Source organism: Girardinichthys multiradiatus, chromosome 22 (assembly GCF_021462225.1).
Source record: "Girardinichthys multiradiatus isolate DD_20200921_A chromosome 22, DD_fGirMul_XY1, whole genome shotgun sequence".
Taxonomy (NCBI): Eukaryota; Metazoa; Chordata; class Actinopteri; order Cyprinodontiformes; family Goodeidae; genus Girardinichthys; species Girardinichthys multiradiatus.
The window spans coordinates 5086184-5110035 of NC_061814.1; the positions used below are offsets into that span (position 1 = coordinate 5086184).

Genomic DNA, 23852 nt, shown 5'->3' on the forward strand with positions numbered 1-23852 from the left:
AAGTACTCAGACATGTCAATGTTTATTGAATTAAGCCAGACATCCACAGCTGTTTCTTGCGTATTGTCTCAGACAGTCTTCACACCAACTGTATTCATGAAGTAATTAAAGCGACGGTGCTCCTTCCCTGCCCAAAGTGTCGATCATTGTCTCAGACAATCCACATCCACTGTTTATTGAACAGACCTCAGACACGTCACTGTTTGTTGAATTAAGGCGTCTGCGGTTTTGCGAAGGTGTCTCCGAAGCTGTGTGTATATTCTTTAATGCAAAAAAAAAAAAAAACAGAGAGCAAAGTGTACCGGAGTCAAATTCCTTGTTTGTACATACGAACTTGGCAATAAAGCTGATTCTGATTCTGATTAAAGGAATAGGAGAGAGGATTTGTCAGATTAACTGTCAAATAACAAATATTTGAAATAAATGCATTTATTCCTGCATTTGTCTGAGCATCTTTCCGTCAGTCATTCTCCGTTGATTTCATTTCATATTTTTTGCCCATTAGTGCTAACCGTCGTCATTCTCTGTAATGCTGGCAGACTACCTAAAATAATATATCTTGCTTACAGATAAGCGCTTCTCTCTAAACCTCCCAGGAAAAAAAAAAAGGACATTTAAAAATTGCTGTCATTTCCTTTCCTCAAGGCACCTGAGCAAGTCTTTTGTACCTGTTGTAATAGGGAGCCGGGGTTTCATTAACATAACTTTTAAATATCTTTGCCGTGAATTGGGGATGGGTTTGGTTCCTCACTGATCACTTTAGAGACACCTGCAAAATTTATTTCAATCCAATTAAATTTAAAGTAAACACAGGATTAAGCCACAGTTTAGCACAGTCAATATGACATGACTAGTGAATGCATGATGGGGTAATAAAACACCTGGTTCTCTTTTTACTTCTTCACAAAACTTCCACTACTATTATAAACTTTACTCTTTATCATCATCCTCATATTAAATTATTCAAGATTTGATATTTCATTTAATAATTATTTCATTTGGCATCTCTTGCTTTTTCTGTATTTTAAAGAAGTATTTTAAAGTCTATTCTTTGAGATATGGGGAGCCAATGTAATGACTTTAGAACTGGGGTGATGTGTTTCACTTTCTAACTTTTAGTGAGGACTAGAGGGTGACACAGGAGTGGATTTTCTCTCCTGTCCCATCCCACTCCCACAGAAAAATGCCTTGTACCATCCCAATCCAGGCCAGCATAAAAAAAAAAAAATCCTGTCCCGTCCCACTCCTGGTAAATTGACTCCCACTCCTGTGCCACTCCCATTTTTGTTTTCTTCATTTAGTCTTTTGGCAATTTCTTTGAAAGAGCAGTTAGGTCCCTGTGTTTAGCTGTAGTAAAGGCCAGTTAAAGTAAAAAAGAATAATAATCAAGAAATAAAATATCAAACAAGGACACAGACCATGCCTATCTTAGTTGAATAAACAAAATGTACATAGTTGTATTTTACTCATTTATTAAGTGATTTCCTTTGAACAATGACATTACTTTTACGTTTCAAGTTGCTGAAATGAAAGAAAAATGCACCTAGCAAGAGAACTGTACTTGGTGAACAAAAGTGCAAAAAGGCATTACCTTCACAATTTAGAAACTGTACCTCAATGGTTCACAGCCCTGGTCCTCAGGGACCTCTTCCCTGCAAGTTTTAGATGTGTGTCTGCTCCAGCACACCTGATTCAAATTCTGACATGACCTCCTATACAGGCATCAAGAATGGAGGGTCAAACTGGACAAAATTAAAACAATAAAATTATCATTAAATATTAAGTGTACCACTAATTACGTCATGTCGTCTTTAAAATTATACTTAATTATTCAGTGGCACATTTAATGGTACATTACATATTTTCTATTTCACAACGTATTTATTTAATATCATCCCTTTATAAAGCCTTTCCCCTCTACTGTGGCAAAGGCTCTTAAATCTTTAGTGCACATGCGAGCAATTTTGTTGGTCAGATGAGACTTGACATGTGATGGTACTTTCGTTTGACGAATGAAGAGATTCAGGGCTGATTCAATCCAGAATCTGCCTAACAAGTGTGCCTTAATCACTGGTGTACATGATTATGACTAAACACGTTTTACAAGCAGCATACTGCGTGTTGACACCGCTACATTCAACTCTCCTGAAGTTCAGTAATATTTGCGACTTTCCTGTCAGCTCTATAAGTTTAATAGATTAGTTTAATATAAGTTCCTTTTTTTTTCTAATTTCAAGTATGAACTCTGACAGCGAATCAAGCATGTTTAAATCTTTGTAAACAGATAACAGTACCGTTGTGAAAATGAGAGGAATAGGCATGTAAATGCCAAGTGTCACAAAGTATTAGAACCTAAATACTCAAATATAATTGTACCTGGAGTTGTAACAGTTGTAAACTGTGTACTTTTTTTTTTTTTTTTTTTTTTTTTTTTTTTTTTTGCCTTCTGTTTTTGGTCATTAGATGTAATAAGCAAAAGAAGAGTGTGGAACTCTCTTATACAACTTTAAAACCTAAACGCATGAAGCAAAACCAAAGAGCATGAATAATACATACAAACCAGAACTCGAGAACCTCCCACAATCATTAGTCTGCTGTTTGTTGATTGATTGTTTTTCAGCCATACACAATATTGTAGAAAGAAAGGTGGTTTAATTAAAGTTGAGACCGGCATTGTTGAACAAAGATAAGATGAGTAGCTGGCTCTATGTTGAACTTAATTTCCCCCTTGAACTGGTATAACTCGACTGAATGTAACTGGTATAAAGAAAAAAACAAACTTAAGTACAAATCCAGCTGCTTGTGGCATTCAGGTAGTCCTTTGCTAACAATTCAGACCATACCATACCAAACCAAACCATACCAAAGCCATAACAAATGCTTTGAGAATCTTTATAGCTGTAGATGTGGAACGTAACTTTGTCAATGCACCACATTTTAGCACATATAGAAAGGTATTAGAATTACATTGTGTTTTTTTTTTCATGCTGCTCCTCAATAGATATATTTTGCAGATTATTGAAAAGCTGTGTTTCAGCAGCTAAACAACTTCCTAATAATGACCAGCCTCTTTGATGTCTTCCAGTCAGGCTTCCTTGCTCACCACAGTACGGAGACTGCCCTTGTCAAGGTGTTCAATGACATCCGTATAAATGCAGCTTGTGGAAGAACCACAGTGCTGGTATTATTGGACCTTAGTGCAGCATTCAACACTGTTGATCACTCCATTTTATTAGAGCTCCTGGAAAACTAGGTCGGCCTTTCTGGAACAGCACTCAATTGGTTTAAATTCTACTTGAAGGATAGGGACTTTTTTGTGTCTGTAGGTAACTTTACATCAGAGATTACAAAAATCACATGTGGTGTTCCCCAAGGGTCCATCTTAGGACCCCTCCTATTCAATATCTACATTCTCCCCCTAACTCAGATTTTAATAAATAACAACGTAAGTTATCATAACGATGCAGACGACACACAGCTATACGTTACGATGTCACCAGGTGACTATGAACCCCTTCAAGCGCTGTGTAAATGCTTAGAAGAAATCAATGCTTGGAAACACTGAAGGTGTTAGGGTGTTAGGGTAGATATCCAATTTTTTCCAGTGAAGTTGATGTGGAACCAGTTTCTGAGGTGAAACATGTTCAATAAGTGGAAGGAAAGATTGAAGAGTTATTATGAATTAAGCAAATAAATCATATAGATGCAGTACGGTGGATTATGCAGTGTGGAAATAGACATACATGTGGACAATCTTTGGTTATTTCTAATGTCATCAGTGGTAATCCAGTATTTGCTCTTGTAAAAAACAGATATATTGCAAATGCATCAGAGTATTGCTTTGAATGCCAACCTCTCTCTACAGTTGGTTGGAATAATAATTATTTAGCTTATGAGGTAGAAATTCCCTACCTCGCTTAAGCCAATATTTTCATGGATGCCAACAAACTTATTGATTATACACCATACTCCTATATGAATTTCAATGATAGCTAGTACATTGCAGTGAACTATGACCTCAGATACAATCAAATGTCAGTCTTGAATCAGTGGTGAGTCTGTGTATTTGGACCAAACAATGTTTTAAAGTATTGCCAATTACTGTAGTACTGTACTGTAGCTGTCTTCTTTCCAAATCACGTGAACATTTGGTTTGACAGAAATGTTTTCAAAATAGCTACACTTATGGAAGGTTTTGTAATGCACTGTGAGTTGGGCATGTTGTTGATATGCAGTTATCAATAAAGCAGATTTATCTTAATTCAAGTTAATTATTTTTCTTGAAACAAGACACTCAATGCCATATGTCAGCACAAGGTCCAGAAAATGAAGACAAAGGTGGGTAGGTTTGTTAATGTTTTGAGCAAAGTCAATTGAGTCTAAGATAGCATTAAACGCTATATTTAGGCTATCACTTTCAGCGTCTACATGAATGTTAAAATCCCCCACTATAATAACTTTATCTGTATTTAACACTAAATCAGATAAAAGGTCTGAAAACGGATGTAAAAATTGAGAGTAAGGGCCTGGTGGACGGTACAAAACAACAAACAGAAGAGGTTTTAGTGCTTTGCAATTTGGATGAGGAAAACTAAGGATTAAATATTCAAAAGAGTTGTAGCTATTGATGGGTCTGGGACTAATCAATAAATCCGACTGAAAGATGGTTGCTACTCCTCCTCCTCGCCCAGTAATTCGAGGAATGTGAAAATTTAAATAATTAGTAGGAGGTGACTCATTTATAGTAACATAATCCTCTTGCTGCAGCCAGATTTCTGTGAAGCAAAATAAATCAATTTGATTATCACAAATCAGGTCACTAGCAAAGTCTTTGAAGAGAGAGATCTTTTAATCTATTCAATTTTGGCCGTGGGCAAGACACTGTCTTAATAGGGTAATGGGTGGGTAGCAGTACAGAAGCTGCAGAGAGGAGTGTTAAACTATGACCCTGCTTCCTGGTCTGAACCCTGGGTTGTCAGAGTTTTGGAGAACTAATAAATTCGGCCAGATTCCTTGAAAGAAGAGCTGCTCCATCCAAAGTGGGATGGATGTCGTCTCTCCGGATCAGACCAGGTTTTCCCCAAAATGTTCGCCAGTTATCAATGTAGCCCACATCGTTTTCTGGACACCACCTAGACAGCCAGCGGTTGAATGACAGCATGCGGCTAAACATGTCGTCACTGGTCAGATCGGGGAGGGGACCAGAGAAAATTACGGAGTCCGACATTGTTTTGACAAACTTACACACCGAAGCAACACTAACTTTGGTGACCTCCGATTGACGTAACCGGGTGTCATTACCGCCAGCGTGAATAATAATCTTACTGTATTTACGCTTATCCTTAGGCAGCAGTTTCAGGTATGATTTGATGTCGCCCGTTCTGGCCCCTGGCAGACATTTGACTATGGTCGCTGGTGTCTCTAGTGCCACGTTTCTGACTATGGAGCTGCCAATTACCAGAGTTGGCTTCTCTGCGGGTGTGTCACTGAGTGGGGAAAATCTGTTAGAAACGCAGACGGGTTGGTGGTGACCTGTGGGCTGGGATCTAGGACTATGCTTCCTACGTACTGTCACCCAGCCGGCCTGAGGCCCCATCTGCACGGGCTCTGCTGGAGGACTGCTACGGGGAGCTACCCTCGGTGGCTCCGCGCTGGCTAAGGGGCCTCGGCTATCTGCTGGGTGACAGTACGTAGAAAGCATAGTCCTAGATCCCAGCCCACAGGTCACCACCAACCCGTCTGCGTTTCTAACAGATTTTCCCCGCTCAGTGACACACCCGCAAAGAAGCCAACTCTGGTAATTGGCAGTTCCATAGTCAGTGATAGGTATTATTTAGTCAACTCAGAAGTAAGGAACGACACAGAGTCAGATGTACTTGCAGCAAGGGTAGCTCACACTTTGCAGTGCAAATCTACAAAGCAATAGCACCCCTCTCTCTTTATTTATAACATGCTGGTTCACACATAGTTCAACAAACATTCAGGGTGTGTGTGTGTGTTTGTGTGTGTGTGTGTGTGTTCCTGTCTTGGCATCACAGTGAGAACCATTTTCCCAATTTCACCATCAAATTGAGGACCGTTTGTATCAAAGTGAGGACATTTGGCTGGTCCTCACAACCTATTTTGCTAACGGTTAGGTTTAGGACTAAGGTGTGAATTGACTTTAGGTTAAGGTTAGGGTTAGGCATGCACTGGTAATGGTTAGGTTTAGGGTTATTGTCAGGGTTAGGGCATAGAAAGGGTTGAAAATGACTGAAAATCAATGGAAGTCAATGGGAGTCAACACATGGTCCTCACTACATATAGCAAAACAAGAGTGTGTGTGTGTGTGTGTTTGTGTGTGTGTGTGTGTGTGTGTGTGAAAGGTTAGGGTTCATGTGTCTTGATTTTAAGCAGAGAGAAAGGAGTGAGGATTGGTGCCAGTCCCTAGATGTTGCTGATAATAGCATAACTCACCCTTCTCTCTTATCTCTTTGTCTATGGCATGTGGGGGAAGAAAGCACTTAGAGCAGACACAAGTGATAAACAATATAGAAGTATTAAAAATACTAACAGTCCCCCCTTTTATCACAAATAAGTCACGAGTAAAATACATGTAAAAGAAAACACTCTGTGTGAGCACAAACCCACGGGACGGAAAGCAGATTTAATTGTGGGAAACACTCACACGGTTCCTCCGCCCAGGCGACCACCAATCATGGCAGAGTAAAACAATATAATAAAACAAAGAAAACAAAATGTAATAAAAGTAAAAGAATTAAAACAAGCCTTGTTCATATCATCATTGCACTTTTTCTCATTTCACTTAAACAGCAACTTCTTTCGATTTTCTGCTATAAGGTCATTTTATGAAGTACAATTATGAATACACTCGGGCATTGAAGATATATTCATTTACAACATGTCATCATAGTCATCTGCTTTTGGGTCCAGTGATGTGTCGACTTGAATCAGTGCTGCATACGCAACTGTGACTGATTGAGTTACTAACCTTTTTACCATGCATTTGCAACCTGGGATAATACATATTGACAAGGTGCACAGGATGATCAGGAATGCTGCTATGGCAAATAAGAAAATCTTAACCCAATCCATCCACCCCCCTCGGAGCATCCAGTCTAGCCAAGAGGAGCTGGGAATCGGGTGGTTATGTGTCATGACATTTTGCAGGTTACGTAGGTTATTCAACGCCCCTGTTATATTTGAGAAATGTATATTATCTGGGATATATGTGCAACAGGTGTTGTTCAACAAAACGCAAACGCCCCCCGTTGATGCTGTTAGAATATCCAAAGCCATGCGATTCTGAATTATCATGGCTCGCATAGCGCTCATATCTGTGTTTTGGCCCTCTTCTACTATTATGGAGTTATTCAAAAACAGCCCTAATCGGTAGCTTAAAGCTTCCACACGCAGCATTAGTTTACCCACACCTAACCAAGGAAGGAGAGATAGTGTCACTTTCTCATCTTTTGGCCAAAGCTTAAATTCATCCGGGACATTAGTTCCCCAGATAGGGTCGTGTGGTTTAATTTCTATGTCTCTCTTTAGCCTTTTGGAGAAGGTGGGTATCATCGTTACCTTACTGAGTATTATAGTGTGATCAAATGTGAAAACTGGGGCACATACACCGTACCAGCTGGGTGGAAGTACATAATACACATTATTACCACATAACCATGCCACCCCTTCTATCCAGTATGTGCCGTTTCCGGGATTATTCCGGTTAGTATAGAAGTAGTTACATCTCGTAGTATTCCCTACAAAATGAGTATGATTCCCTGTAATTTTTTGTCTTATGCAGTGTCGATGGTTTCCGGGGTCTGATACATGTGCTTTGAATGGTTCTGATTGCCCTGTAATGTTGAGAGGTTGCCACTGTTTTCTGTCGCAAGTACAGTTTTCTGGGTCACAACTATAATTTAATCTCTGGTTACTGAAAGATTGGTTTGGCATAAGAAATAACTTTTTATTTGTATATTCTATCAGGCCCATTGATATGGCACAACTTGTCTCGGTGAGGTTCATAGCTTTGACATATATGGTGGGGCCTTGGGAATGCACGGGCATTATGGAACACACATAACAATCAGTTTTATTTTGAGTTTTAGCTGTGTCATACACATAACGATACCAGTAATTTTGCAGAAATGGGTGACCTCCTCCTTCCTTTAGGGGTCTGAGATGAGAGCCGTCCGGTGTCCATCTATTCTCGTGTGATGTTGCATCCTGTGGATTCTGCCTTAAACAGAAAAAGAGTCCTGCTACCAGAATTAGGCTCAGGCTTATCAGTCCTGTCCACACGTTACAAAAAGCCATGCTAAATTGGGCACAGGTCAGTAGTTTTCTTCGCCAGTTTGAAATGTTGGACCATATGGGTTTCCCCTGTTACCCCGTCGGTTGGTTTGGCTCTTGTAAAGGAAATATTAGCTTACAGTGGCTCTTGTGGATCCAGGATGGTCTCTCTGCGATTTTCAGAGCTGTCGGTGTGGTCAGGAGAACACGATATGGCCCTTTCCAGCAGGGGGTGCTCCAGTCCTTTCTGTGAAGTGTCTTAATCAGGACCAGGTCCCCAGGCCTCAGGTTGTTCTGTGAAATTGGAGCAGAATTTACTGGCAGACTACTGGACAACTGTACTTCTTTTGTTTGTAACATCTTATTCATCCATTCAGCTAATGATGTTTCCTGCTGTGCTTTTCCTATGTCATCCATTTCTGATGGCAATGGAAAAGGTCTGCCACGTACTATTTCAAATGGAGTAAGACCAGTTTGAACTGTGAGAGGTGGAGGAGTATAAATACCCTAAGGTTCACCTGGACAAGAGACTGGACTGGAAACGCAACAGTGACACTGTCTAAAAGAAGGGACAGAGCAGACAACAAGCTTCGGTCCTTCATTTTTTACTGCAGGATGCTGTATATCTTCTATAAGTCTGTTGTGGAAAGTGCAATCTGCCATAATCTGTTGGTGTTGCAGCTTCAGAGCCAGGGATTTAAAAAACTCAACTAGCTGTTTGAGAGGCCTGCTTCTGTTTTGGCAACTGCTCTGGAACCTTGTGCAAAGAAGGATTCTTCATAAAATGAACAACATTATGAACAACATTGAAAATCCTCTACATCAGACTATTATGCAACAACAGAGTGTTTTCAATCAGAGCTGTCTTCAGATCAGCTGCAATAGGCTACTGGAGAACATTAATTTCCCTTTTGGATTAATAAAATATTTTTAAAAATTTATTTAATTAGGTAGCAAGGATCAGAGTAAAAGGACTGGCCTGGTGGCATAGCCGAAGTACAGAAAGAGAAGTAGCAATTAGAAGACAGCATGGCACCAAAACCCAGTTCCCAGCCTCAACCCACAAACCCAGCGTCATATACCCACTTAAACACACCTCTAAAGTCCACTCAGCCAACAGAAGCCTTCCCCACACACACCCAACCTCAAGCTATTGGTCACTGAGGAACAAGTGGCCTCACCCACTCATTAGCAAAAATCAAGATATTTCATACACATTTTTAAAAGTGTAATTTTGGAAATTGATCATTTAAAATATAATTTAAATTTTCCAGCTGTAGTTCACATTATTTTTTATCACTTTTCTCTAATCTCACAACCAGCCTCATATGTGATAAAGCTGTGAATGTAATGAACATTTTGATATAGGCACTGTGATAATTACATCAATTTGACTTAAAAAGTCAAATGGATGAAAGTAAGCAAAACTAAAAATATATCATTTTGTCATCAAAAGGTTCTTAAACAGAGGTTTCTTATGGCCTCAGATAATGGACTTGTGTCTGTATTTGTTCTGTTATATCTCTGTGCTGCATTTGATACAGTGAATCACAATATTCTCTTAGAAAGGCTGGAATATGCTGTAGGGATCAGGGGAACAGCGCTATGCTGGTTTAAATCTTATTTGTCTGATTCCAGTCAGTTCCAGTTTGTTCATGTAAATGATAAATCCTCTTCAAACTAAAGGGTTAATTGTGGAGTACCACAGGGTTCAGTGCTTTGGCTAATTCTCTTTACTATATATATATGTTTCCAATAGATAAAAATATCAGGCAACATAGGATACATTTTCACTGTTATGCGGATGATACTCAGCTTTACTTATCCATAAACCCTGATGAACCCAACCAGTTAGATAGACTACAGGCATGTCTTGAAGACATAAAAACTTAGATGACTCTAAATTTGATGCTTCTAAATTCAAACAAGACACTAGTTGTCGTCTTAAGACCAGAATCTTTGAAAAACAAACCACTTAGTCAATCAATTAATAAATTGACCTCTGGTAATAAAGTAAAAATAAAACTGTTGTTATTTTTGATCAGGACATGTCATTTAAATCCCATATTGAACAAGTTTCTAGGATTTCCTTATTTCACCTCCGGAATATATCCTGTCCAGGTTTGATGCTGTAAAACTAGTCCAAACATTTGTTTCTAAAAGGCTGGAATATTGTAATTCTTTACAATCAGGATGTCCACAAAATGCAGTTAAAAGCCTTCGGCTGATCTAAATGCTGCAGCAAATGTTCTGATGAAAATTAAAAAGAGGGAACATATTTCTCCTATTTTAGCTTCCCTTAATTGACTCACTGTTAAATCCAGAATAGAATTTAAAATTCTCCTTCTCACATATAAAGCCCTAATGATCAAACTCCATCATATATCAAAGATCTGATATATTCAAATATTCCTGACAGAGCACCTCATTTTTTTAGACTGCAGGTTTGCTTGTGGTTTCTAGAGTCTCTAGAAGTAGAATGGGAGGCAGATCCTTTAGTCATCAGTTATCCTCTCCTGTGAAACCAGCTGCCAGTTTTAGTCCGTGAGGCAGACATCCTGTCTATTTTTAAGGCTAGGCTTAAAACGCTCCTTTTTGATAAAGCTTATACTTAGAGGGGCTTAGGTTATCCTGAGCTATCTCTGTAGTTATGCTGCTATGGACATATTGACCACTTTCACTCTCTGCTACATTCTCATACTACCAGCCCTTCCATCAAAGCGAAGCCACATCTCACTCAAGACTGCACACCGCCCGGCCAAGACCCCCTCGCCGGAGCCTGACACCTCCCCAACCGACGGACCGGGCAGCGAAGCCAAGGACTGAGATCCAAGGCAATCCAAACGATCCCGGGAGGGCCGAAGAGCCAGTCCCATCACTCGACAACCCCCAAGACCCAAACCTCAACCCCAGCCCAGATCCCGATCAGAAGGCCCGCTCCCTTTTCCGGCCTCCAACCCCAGACGGCAAACAGCAAACGAATGTGGGAAAAGACCCCAAGCCTACCTCCGCTCGCTCAAATGTGGTGTCAATGCGTGTTGTTGTAGTGTGCATTTAAAAAGAAAAAAGGGTGGGGAAGAGGGTCTGCGACGCCCCCTTCCACCCCACCAAGAACCCTAAATGTCTACATGCATCTTCACCCTTAGAGGTGAGCGCAGGCACCAGAGGATAGGGTAATAAAATACCCTCCTTCTCAGTGCCATTGATCGCACTCACACCCAAGGCCCTACATATGAATGCCATGAAAATGTTATAAATGAGTGTCTAAGTTGTACAGTAAAATTGGGGCACAGGCTGCCATGGGACTGCAAAGATGGAAATCCCTTGCGGCACCCCAGTGACGCACCTGCACCCCAAGGCCCTACATGAGTGGTAGTGTGATGGAGTGGGCAGAGGGAGTTGCCAAGGGATGGGGAGGGAAGGACTGGGGGGCAAAATGCTCTCCCAGGGAGCCAGCTCCCCACCTTATACAGATGATCCACTTGGCCCTGTCTTTCAATGTTTAACCCTGTCTCTCCAAGACATAGCTGCTGGCTGAGCTTCTACTGTGTGTGCTGAGCTGTCTTTCCTAGATGAAGCCACTAAAGAAGCTATTACCATTAAAGTTTCACTTTTCTTTCCTTCTGTGCTTGTGTGTTCTTTTTGTGTCTCTGCTCTGTTGTCTCAAACCCCCAGTCGGTCGTGGCAGATGGCCGCTCACACTGAGCCTGGCTTCTGCTGGAGGTTTCTTCCTGTTAAAAGGGAGTTTTCCTCTCCACTGTCGCTACATGCATGCTCAGTATGAGGGATTGCTGCAAAGTCAATGTAAGCGACTGTCCACTGTCTCTACATGCTCATCCCGGAGGAGTGAATGCTGCAAGTCACTGACTCGATGCAATCTGCTGGATATCCTTAGATAGAAAAACTCTTCATTTCAAATTCAAAAATACTTTTTTAATCCCAAAGGGAAATTAAATGTTGTTGTAGCTCATTATGAAGGTTTCTTCAAAGAGCTGTTGTAGATGCTGATTGCTGTGGGCAGGAAAGATCTCCTGTATCTATCTGTCTTACAGCAGATCTGAAGAAGCCTCTGACTGAAGACACTGTGTTGTTGTACAACAGTCTCATGAAGAGGATGCTCAGGGTTCTCCATAATGTTCTTCATTTAATGAAGAATCCGTCTTTCCACAATGATCTCCAGAGGTTCCAGAGGAGTCCCCAGAACAGAGCCAGCCTTCTTTATCAGCTTGTTGAGCTTTTTAAGTCCCTGGCTCTGATGTTGCTTCCCCAGCAGATGATGGCAGAATATATCACGCTCTCCACAACAGACTTATAGAAGATATGCAGCATCTTGCTGCAAACACCAAAGGACCTAAGCTTCCTCAAGAAGTACAGTCTGCTCTGTTCCTTCTTGTAGATGGCTTCACAGTTGCATATCCACTCCAGGCTGCTGTCCAGGTGAACACCGAGGTATTTATACTCCTCCTCCACCTCTTCTCCCATGATGGAAATAGTTTTTGACTTATTCCTGTTTCTATTAAAATCTACAATCATCTCCTTTGTTTTATTCACGTTCAAAATGAGATGATTGTTTCCACACCATGTCACAAAGCAGTCCACCACCTTCCTCTACTCAGTTTCTTGTCCATCTCTGATCCACCCCACAACTGCAGAATCATCCGAGTATTTCTGCAGATAACAGGAGTCTGTCTTTTACTGGAAGTCTGAGGTGTACAGAGTGAAAAGGAATGGTGAGAGTACAGTCCCCTGTGGTGCTCCTGTGCTGCTGACTACCTGGTAAGACACACAACCCTTCAGTCTCACAAACTGTGGTCTGTTTGTCAGGTAGTCTTTGATCCAGGAGATTGTTGAGGCCTCTACCTGAGTCTTCTGGAGATTCTGACAAAGCAAATCAGGTTGAATTGTGTTAAATGCACTGGAGAAATCAAAGAACATGATCCTCACAGTGCTGCTGGCTTTGTCCAGATGACAGTGGGTTTGTTGAAGCAGGTGTATGATGGCATCTTCAACTCCAACTCGACAGCGATAAGCAAACTGAAGGGGGTCCTGATGGTTTATTGTTTGCTTACTCAGGTGGGCCAACAGGAGTCTCTCTAGGACCTTTATGATGTGGGATGTCAGGGCAACAGGTCTATAGTCATTGAGGACTGATGGGTGAGTTTTCTTTGGTACCGGAACAAGACAGGAGGTCTTCCACAACACCGGAACCTTCTTCTGGGCCAGGCTAAGGTTGAAGAGGTGCTGCAGAATCACACAGAGCTGCTCTGCACAGGCCTTCAGGACTCAAGGGCTGACATGATCTGAACCTGCAGCCTTATTCCGATTCAGTCTCTCCAGTTAACCAATTTGAATAATAAACTGAATCTGACTGCACTGTTCCTCTCCTTTGTAACCACAAGCTTGCTCAACATGAGGATTGCTGCAAAGTCAATGACATAATAACCTGCTGGGCTATGTATGTGGAGAGCAAAAAAGGACAAGATCAAATAAATATATGTATCAGGCAATAAAAAATTTGAATGTCCCATGGCATATTAAACAATAAAATTTTGTATTAAATAAATACATAGTACATTTAATTATTTGATGGGACATTTAATGGCACAATTCTTTATTTCATGGTACCTTTATTTCATGATATATTTATTTATTTAATTTTTTATCTCTTCTTACCCTTAATATTGGACATCCTTAGATGACGTTTAGCTATGGCATTATATGATCAGTCGAACTGGCTCGCAATTTGAATGGAGTTGGACTGTATGCAATTTGATCAGAATTTCACAGTATGATTTCATTGTATTGAAATAAACACTTTAAGAAAATAAAGGAACAGAGATAAGGCAGATATTATAATCTTGTAATATATTTAAATAATAATCTAACCTAGTGATTATTTGATAGACAAAAGCTCTATGGGCGTGGCCACAGTGGTACTGGCTTTCCCTGGAATCTTATTGGCCACCCCACCTGGCCACCCCAACCAGAGCTGTCAGTCAGTTTATATAGCGTTTGCAGAGAGGTTTGCAGTGTTGCCATATTAGCACTTTTGTCAGTAGATTTAGTGCATTTTCAAAGCCACTAATCGATTTTTATTCAAAAAAGTACGTAGTGCCAAATCTTGCACGTTTTTGGTAAACTAACAGCAACTTTCTGAGGAAGAAAGTCGATACATGAATAAGCTGAATCTGTTACCACGCACAGCAACCGGTTCCCGGGCTTTGCAAACGTGGAGGATGTGGCTGTTTTAACACCCAAACTTTTCCTTGTCAGATGGTTAGACACCCTCACTTTTCCCACAGTACTTCTAGTCTGTTTCCTCCGTATTTGCACTGTTTGTGCTTGTCCCTTCCATCCCATTCCTCTGCCCCTCCCTTTCCTGTTGAAACCTAACACTGGCTGCAGATTGCCTTTCCCACCTTAAGTCCCGCCTGTCTTGTGTTTTTCCTTTGGTGCTGAGGACACACCATTATGTAACCACACAGAAGTCACTTATTGCTAACATATTGTTTCTCTGGATGTGCTAGCATATGTTAGCCAGAAAAAGCAGTCTCTCTGTCATGTCAGTCAGATTAATGACACTGTCAACGTTTGTCTTTTTGTCACTTACTACAATTAAGATGCAGAAAAGAAAAAGATAAGAAAAGATTAACAACTGTTTCGAGAGAAATCCTGTAAGTGATATTACTGTAAAAAGTTAAACCATGTTTAGATGAAAAAATAAAAAATTTTATTTTGGATTAAGCTTTTGTTGTGTAAACTGAGCCATAAAGTATTTCTGTCATTTTGATGAAGGATTTATTTTAAGATGTAGCCAGGAGTGATGATGACAAGGAGCTGGAAGACGTTATGTAAAATAAAAACTTAAAATACACAGTTATTAAGAATCTCGATTCATAGCCAATGCGCCCCACAGGCAAACAACATGCCCCGCACTTTTGAAAAGCATACAACACCACTGCCAGTGGTTCTCACAGCACGGAGTAACAACTGGCAATGAGCTGCGCATGTGCAGAGTTTTTGTTAAATCTGATGGTGGTATAACTTTTTATAAGTCTGTTAGACACAAAAACACAACAGAACAAAACATATACTGTATACAAAAAAAAATATCGTAGCTTACACTTTAGGTTTTGGACTATATTTTTAGGGTGACACGTTTCAACAATCTGTAACCCTACCTGTCCCCCCTGTCAAAGATCAAAACACAAGAACAAATTCTAATAGATTCATATAATCCCATACATTTTATAATATTTACAATGTTGGAACAACACAAAAAATATGCCTTGAATTTTTAGTTGCAAATAATCCATTGTTAACTAATCTGTTAACTAATCTGTCTAAATTACACGTGCTAGTTCATTTTGGTTTTCAAATTACAAAAAAAAAAACAACAACAATATTTCATCAATGTGTTTGGGGATGTATGGTACAGCCACAATTAAAGTGTCTTACTTTAGCCTTTGTTCTGACACTAACACAACAACTTGGTATTCAGTTTAAGTAGAAGCCAGAAGTAAATGCCCAACAATATGGCAAAATTCAGAAACATGGTTTCTGCTGTTGCCCATTTCTGCTATTCAGAATTTCATTTATTCTCCTCTGACAAGTTGTCAACAATAAACGGGCCAATAAAAAAGCAATAGAAGTCGCATATATATAGATATATATATCTATATATATATCTATATATATATATATAGATATATATATATATATAATTTTGCACGTTTCCAATAAAATAGGCAGTTTCAGTAAAAGCTGTAGTTCAAATACAATTTTTCTTCAAACGTATCTATCCATAGCTAGGTTCTTTGCTGCTGTGCTTATTTTAGAAAAACAAATAATAGATTTTACAAGTATCAACACCATAATGAAACCAAGGTCATTGGAGTCACTGAGGCATTTGGGTAGGCTGTTTAAAACCGCAGTTTACTGGGAACTTTGCCATGAAATGTGAATGAAATGATTAATGACACCTGTCGAAATCCGTGAAAAAAAACCTGTCCGTATGTAATGCGATTTTGCCAAACCAGGTTAACACTGGAATGATATTTGTCATAAAAGAAATAAGTAATACTTCAACATATTCAGAATTACATAACACACTTTGTTAGCGTTCATTTCCGATTAAATGGCTTTAAAATCTAGTTGTTTAATCAAAATAGTGTGTTCCGGCTGCTCCCCTTCAACAGGGAGAAGAAAACAGCATCGTACCAGGTAGCCATGAATGTCTGCAGGCTGCTGGAGGAAGAGCTCATTCAGAGCTATCTCTATTATCCTCTATTATCCCCGGAACTCCGTTGATCCGGTAAAACTCGGCTGCTGCGGTCCTCGTTTTTTGCACGTCCTGCTCTTCTGTGAGAAGGCCGCTTAACGTCGGGGCGGACAAGTCCGACATGTCGCAACAGTTGTAATGTTGTGTGCTACCATGGAAACATAATCCACAGGTGATGACGAGCACTTGGGAAGTCGTCGTCAAGTGCAGCCATGCTATTCTTTTATAAAGTCATCGGGTCAGTCATCACTTACAGCAAACCCTGCAGATCAGAGTTTATAAGCGAGTTTTACTGAATCACAGTGACAAAAATAAACAGGGATGTTCATTGTGAACATGTTGCTCTATAATAATAAGCACGCATTACAATGGCTCCTACTACTAATATCAGGCACAACACATAAATATGAAATAACGAATAGAACAGAATTAAAAAGTTCCACTGACATCTGCACATGTACTGACTGTTCCACAGCACCTTTCATCCATTTAAATTAGTTTTTTTTTTTGTTACATTTGTGGGACTATGCAAACCTGTTAAGTCTGGGTCATAGGGAAAATATCAGTCATTGCCAGTAACAAAAAATAATTTTGGGATTTTCTTGAAATAAGTCTCTGCACAAGTGTGGTTTGGAAGGCCTTAACCCGATGCTCTTAATTATGGCCAATGTCAACCTATTAGCAGGCTGTGAATTGCTCTGACAGACATCTAACTTCATTACTGATACCAACAAGGCCGGGAGGGTCGGCCAGAATTCTTTCCATTAAGAGTAATTGTCAGCTTTCTGCAGAGCAAATAAAAGAACGTGTTTACAATGGCAGAAGAATTTTCCTGAAATGTCTCGTTTTCTTCACTTTGAGGCCAATTTAAGGCTTTACAAACAAATGAAATGAAAACAACATATCTTATTATTATTATTGTTGTTATTATTATTAAGATGCGCCTATTCTGTTGGAAAGGCAGTTTCACGCACTTGAACAGTTTCCAGTGGAAGGGGACTGTTTTTAGTCTACTGAGTCCCGGTTGTATTCAGTCAGGATTAATTTGGTTACATCGTTACAGGACGTGTTAATTTCGTGTTAATAGCTTCTACTTTTTGATCGCTAGTAAAACGTCTCTTTCTAGGTAGGTTAGACCTACGTGAAACCTTTTAGAGCAAACAATTTATGTCTCACTTTCTGTGTAGGCCTCTGCTGTTTTACTTTTATCATTTTTATTTCCAGGAGCTGTTCATTTATCATACTGCATTAATTGCAGTAAACGCTCCTCTGACCCGTTTACCGTCTACTGCAGTGCGTCTGAGTCCGGGCTGCTCCCTGCTGCTTCCCGGCTCTGAGTGCGGCGTTGTGGGACGGCTCACTGGGAAAGACACGAGCAACATCTCCTGCATGGAAAAAAAGTTTCTGAAGGAGCTCATTAAACTTTAGCTGTCTGTGAAATAACGTATAACTTGCTGTACGACACTGGTTGTCATTTAAATATTTCGTTTTCTGAAAACAGAAGAAAATAAATTAGTTAAAAATGTTTCCAACAAGAACTCGAATCATAAAATATTGTTAGACTATATTAGACTTTATCAGGTGAAGGTAATTTTATCCTGATATCAGGATGAGTGTCAGCCGCAGTTTGTATCCAAACTGTGCCTGCTTTCTGTCGTCAACCAGTGTTGTATCACGCTGTTCATTCAGACACGCAAACATAATTCTGGTTATCCAAACTAAAGAAGCAAGTTACCCAGAGGATTTTTCAAAGTTGATATTTAAAATGGAAGGACCAAGGCTTCATGATAGTCTTTATTAATACCTTTTTTATGGAGGAACTAAGGTTCACTGTAAAACAAGACACGACATCAATACAAAGAGTGTTAATACTTATAAGTTAACATTGTCTGTTTTTACTACATCTACACACTGGCAAACACAACAAATAAAAATAATCAGTAAATAAATAGATGAAGACTACGTTTTTTTCCCTAAATAAAAACATTTCTTAATTTTTTTTTTTACTTCCAGTTTGATTGAAGACATTTTGGTTGAAGCCCCTAGCTGTTCAGTGTGCCCATGAGCCCCAAGCTCAAGGGTGGCCTTCTGTTCAGGACAGGAAATCGTGCATGCATGAAGGAACTGGTGACCAAATAGGGCTCTTTGTGTCTCTGTGTGTGGTTCCAAAAGAAGAAACAAAGAAGAGGATTTGCTACACTGGGGAAAGACAGAAGTGCAGATATTTGCCACAAAGTTGTTGTTGAAGCCCATTCTAATCACTTCCGGATTAAATCTAATCTAAAACCATTTAACCTACATGCACAATATGTAGAATGTCTGAATGAACAAAAACCTCTAACTCTACATTGTTTGCTTTTGAATGTATGCTTAATAAAAGAACAAAATGATGTAAATCAAATTGTATTTTAGGTACATAGTTCATAGAAAATCTTTAAAAGTACTTACATCCACGTTGGATGTGGAGGAGTCAGATTATGCTCCACTGCTTCTTCCTTCATACATTGCAGGCACATATCAGTCCTTTAGTTTTTTCTCTCTGGATCTCCTCTCCAAATATAATACAGGTTCCTTCCTAGAAAGTCACAAACTCATGTTTTGATAAATTTACAAATATAAAACACTTTGGATACATTTGAACCTTCAAGGAGCCACAATCCTAGGCAGCTCATTAAAAGAAGGTAAATTCTACTCAGCCTTGTCAGGAAACCCCACATTTAAGAAGCTGCAATCTTAAATAAAGTGTAGCTGTTATTCAAAGCCCAGTTGAATCTGGTACTTTCTTCAGCAACATCTGAGGTTATAATAGAGCTGTCATTCCTTTCTCTTTGTTTTTTTCTTTGTCGTTTATATCTCCAGTGGATGGTAGGCTACAAACTCTAGGGTGCCTACAGGCTTTTAAAAAAATGGAGCAGCTGCAAAGAAAATGATTCACATGTGATGACCAGTTTGGTCTAAGTGACTCAAATGGCATATAAATTGGGCTGGATGAAAAGTGTCTAGAACTAATTTGTTGCAGGAAGAACTATGAACATCTTTTTGTTAAAGTGCTGCTGCCCATTGTAAGGATCCAGTATGAGTCCTTGAGGGGTTTCAGGGATCCTTGGAGAAGCTTTGTTGGGTGTCTTGGCTAAATAGGGAACAATTCAGTGTTGCTGTTATTCTTTTTTTTCAGATATTTGAATTTGAAGATTGGAAGATTTTTCCTAAAAGGCTTTTACGAAGACACGATATGTGCTTAAATCCTGGTGTGTTTTTTTTAAAGAAACAAAGTCCAACTGTTTTGGGTAAATTAAACAAATAGAAAAATGTAAGACAAAAATTTTCTCACCCAAAATCTGTTCATTGGCTCATTGTTAGTTTGTTGAAAGAGCATGTATGTGCTTTAGTTATGTGTAGGGAAATGCTGTTCAATGTTTCTATCGACCAAGCTCTCCGCTGACCACCTGTTGCTGTTTGTCCTTTAACAGACGTTCTTCAGGGTTCACAGACAACTCATCCCAGCACACCCAGTGCAATGGTGTTTAAGTCGTTCAAATGAATCCCAGTTTTAATTGTCAGAGTGGTGACGTTATACAGCTTGTTCAGGGTCTCCACAGGTCACATGAATAAGAGTAGTCTCTGGCCCAATTAGCACATCTTTTTTTCTTGAGCTTAAAAAGCAGTAGTTGCATCCAGGTCTCCACATGGCCACCATCTCTAATTGCATCTAATTAAAATCCCCCTAATCATGTTTTCAAACTCAACCAGGTGTGGTTTGAATGGAAGCATTGGTGGGCTTTAAAGTCTGCTTTGCAACTTTTATCTAGAAAAGAATTGCCTGTGATGATGATGCATAATGCTTGGAAGAAACCAAACTTCCACGCATTACTGCTGGTTTAGGTGTGTGTGTGTGTGTGTGTGTGTGTGTGTGTGTGTGTGTGTGTGTGTTTGTGTGTGTGTTTCAAAACTGAACTTGTGACTGCATCATCCATTATGAACCTCAAAGATTTAGTTAGTTTAGGTCACAGTAATCTAAAAGACTTGAAAAGTCTTATGTTTAAGGATGTTTGTTAAATGCATAAATTTTGTATCTTCAATAATTAGATTTTGTTTATAAAATAAAATGTGATGAGATCCAAAGATACTTTAGATATCATCATTTTTAATTTTCTTATTCTTCTTTTTATTTTACTTTTATTCTTCATAATAAATTAATTTTTTAGATGATACATTAACTTTTTAGTTTTAAACAAGAGGTGGAATATCTTTTCAATTTGTTGTTCTAAGGAAAGCATAATGTTTCTTAAATAACATTTATTCCATTAATTTCAGGTTTGACCAAAAATGTACCATGTTTTTTTAAGAGAAAGAATTTCTTAAAACTGTTTTTGCATTTTTACATTCAAACTGCCATACAGCTGTAATCTTTCAGCATGTAGTTTAGGAATGTCTCAAATCTTTCCATAGTCATCTACTGCTGTGCCATAATTCCTTGTTAATCTGTCTAATATTAAACACTGTATGGACCTTTCAATTTAGTGAGTGATCTAAATTATGGTTGTAATAGCTGAATGACGTTCCTGCCTCCATTCTTCAGTTGGCAGAAAAATCTTTACTGACACATTTCTCATGTATAGACTTGTTGATTTCAATCTAAATCACTTATTAGGTTTAAATCACGTTTTTTTTTTTTTTTTTTATATCAAACCCAACATTGCAGTCTGTTTTCTAGAGATCAGCTTATAAACATATTCCTTTAGAATAAGACTGTCACTGCTCCTGCTTGGAGCAGGGCAGCGCAAGCTTGGATCTCCTGATCAATCCAGACTTTGAAGCTCAGTTGTGGTTTGAGTCATGTGCAGTCCTTTTTTAGGGCCACAAAGGGGCAGTAAATCGGTGACACTGTTTAAGTGTGGCCTTGAGGAGTTGAACTGGAAATATCCTGATATCCGGGACCCATCAGATCATTTTTTTTATGGGTAACTATAGTCTCCGGAAAGTTACTTTTTTTGCCAAAATACAACCTGTAAACTTAGTTAAATTAATGGAATTACAAGCAATCTGTTAACTAATTTATATTTATGTATAAAGTATAATGAATGTTGCTCTGACCAGAAACTGAATCCAGTCAAATGATAGTTCCATGAAGTTTCAAACTAAAGAGGCTTTATAAATGTGTGAAATAGTAAAAAAATAAAAATAAAAATAAAAACAAACCTAAAAGTGGAAATATTTATAGAGAAAAAATATTTTTACTACTTTAAGTAGTTTTCTAGCATACTGATTGTACCTGTCAGGATTTCTTTGTCTGTGCTGTAATTTAATACAAGAATGGTGGAAGCCTGCAGTTTCAGCATCTGTACTGTCCTCTAGTGTCCCACACAGTGTACTCCACTTTTGCTTCCATCATTGATTTACGCAAATATCTAGTCCCAGGTCAATAACCATCACTTCATGCTTGCATCTTACTAAAACACCATAACTGCCTGTAAATGTATTTTGTAAGATCTTTACAAAACTGTATACATGACCGAGTCATATTTGTGTAATATCTGTAAACTGTTCAGGATTGCATGAATGTTTGGACTTCTGCACAAGATGCTGTTGATATTTTGGATGCATGAGTGAATCTAATGGTACATTTTTTTCTTAGTAAATCAAATTGTAAAATCCTGATCAAATTTTGGTTTCAACATCAGATAAAATTCATAATACCGAGTAATTACTAGATGGGACAAGATGTTTCACAAAAAAATATGAATACCAAATGATGTCACTATTATACATCTTCCGACCAGAACTTTAAGACTGCTGTGTCTCCATCAGTCCCACAATCTCCGTTTATAATATGTATAAGGTTTCTAACTTGGGGTATATGCTGCATGAGGAAATGGAAAGTGAATCTTATACTAATTCATCTTATTAAAATCAAAGGTCATTTAAAAAGCCTAAAATATTACTTTCTCTGTGCACATTTCCATGCTAGTTTAAAATGACATTTCAGGAGCCATACATGTTTAAATGCTGCCAGTTAAGTAGAGTTGAGGTTCACATTTAATTCTGCCGTGATTTGGGTAGATGTGGTTTTATGCTTTTTGGATACAATTCGGGTTAGCACCCGAACATCCCTTTCAGACAGCTTCCTCTTGCGTCCACAGTTAATCCTGTTGGATGTGGTTCGTCCTTCTTGGTGGTATGCTGACAATACCCTGGATACCGTGGCTCTTGATACAACACAAAGACTTGCTGTCTTGGTCACAGATGCGCCAGCAAGATGTGTACCAACAATTTGTCCTCTTTTGAACTCTGGTATGTCACCCATAATGTTGTGTGCATTTCAATATTTTGAGCAAAACTGTGCTTTTACCCTGCTAATTGAACCTTCACACTCTGCTCTTACTGGTGCAATGTGCAATCAATGAAGACTGGTCCAATTTAGCCATGAAACCTCCCACACTAAAATGACAGGTGTTTCAGTTCATTGTCCAACCCCTGTATCTATATATATATCTATATCTATATATATAGATATAGATATAGATATAAATATCAAAAATTTAACTGTTGCCTTTCAAAATCGTATCTTATCACTGACTATTTATGTTGGATTCTATTTAGGTCAGAGGAACTCTCCTTGTATGAACTGGCAATTTCTTTTATCATTTTGTCCAACAAGATGAAATTAACACCAGATTTATTCAAGAGAAAGTGTCATTTTTATTAGTATGTGTTGCCAAGGTGCAAATTATAATAAAATAGTGTGGGTCAACTTTTTATTCCAGAATGTGAAAGCAGGTCTATTCACAATAGACATATTCTTCAGTAAACTGAGGTATTATAATCTTTCACAAGTTTTTATTTTTTATTTTCATATATTGTCTATACTCAGGCTGAATTATAACCAGCCCAGCATCTCATAAATTACATATTACACAATAACCGTAATAGTCAGATGTCATGTACTGAATATTCTGATGCAAAAATCTGAGAAAAAAAAATCTACCCTGAACAGAAAACTAGAGCAGGTTGATGGTCAAAAATGACCATCAACATGACACAAAAGGAGATGATCCTGATAAACAGCATTTACATCAGCTCTGTTTCTTATTATCAATAAGACACATCCAGTAATTTAATCTCTGATGTATTAAAAATGTTAAATGTGAGGAAAAAAACAACTTCCTAATTTTTTAATTAATCTTTTTGTTCAGCTAATAATAGGTTGGAAAGGGATAAATGTGTAAACAGATATGTTTTTATTAAATATATTTGTAAATATGGAGTTATGCTGCAA

The 23852-nt window shown here is 38.7% G+C and overlaps 1 long non-coding RNA gene across 2 annotated transcripts in view; it reads right to left on the reverse strand.

The window, feature by feature from the left end:
• The window catches only part of LOC124859269, a 37318-nt gene extending 18099 nt beyond the window's left edge, over nt 1-19219 (reverse strand). The window contains exons 1-3 of one of the 2 annotated variants that reach the window (XR_007036054.1): nt 19025-19219; nt 17859-17961; nt 16516-16838 (exon numbers count right to left, since the gene is read on the reverse strand). This is a non-coding gene — a long non-coding RNA (uncharacterized LOC124859269). Of the gene's footprint in view, nt 1-14877; nt 16839-17858; nt 17962-19024 lie in introns of those variants that run through there. The other variant, XR_007036053.1, reaches the window with a different exon arrangement.
• Between the last annotated feature and the right edge of the window lie 4633 nt (nt 19220-23852).